Raw genomic sequence first — 740 nt, 5'->3', positions numbered from 1 at the left:
GCGACAAGGTTGAGAAACCCTGATGTAGCCTATTTATACAGCTTTTAACCAGGCTAAATTGCCTCACTGGGCAGCGTCTTCCAGAGGCCGCTCCCTCATCACCAGGAAAGACTGGAGGAACCGCAGAATTGACAAGAATCCCGGGACTGTTTTACCTTCCCTTTGCCCCTAATGCTCCTCTTTTTTCTCAGCAGCACCCTGCTTGCCCACCCTACCAGGACGCCTGCCCACAAGAAGGGCAGGAAGCCAGACTTAAAGTGCAAATGGGCTAAAAGCCTGGCCTGAGAAATGGGCCGATCGCCTGCCAAGAGTTCGCGTCTTGCTGCCTAGAGAGTGGAAAGTTTTCCCAAAGTGAGGGAACACTTTTCACGCCAGCATTGGAACAGCATTTCACGCCAAACCAAGAGAAAGACTAGATTCCAGAGGCTCAAAGTTAAAGAAAATGTGATTTGCCGCCACTATCTCTGCATTTTAAAGGGAAAGGAGACAAAGGAAGAAGGGGAGGGTCAGCCCCACCGCTTGCACTACCCAGAGTCCAGCTGTCCATTGTGGTGGTGGCCGAGGCAGCGCCACTGCTCCAGGATTCTGCTCCGAGGACTCGCAGGGGGCCCAGGACCGCGCCGCGTCACGTGGAGTAGCAGAGGGGGCCACCCGGAGCAAGTCAATAACTTTCACGGGATCCAGTTACCCTGGCGGGCGGGGGATTCCAACTCGGAGGGAGTGAAACTTGCTTGACGCTC

Source organism: Lipotes vexillifer, unplaced genomic scaffold (assembly GCF_000442215.2).
Source record: "Lipotes vexillifer unplaced genomic scaffold, Lipotes_vexillifer_v1.1 scaffold131, whole genome shotgun sequence".
Classification (NCBI taxonomy): Eukaryota; Metazoa; Chordata; class Mammalia; order Artiodactyla; family Lipotidae; genus Lipotes; species Lipotes vexillifer.
This window is presented reverse-complemented; position numbering follows the sequence as displayed.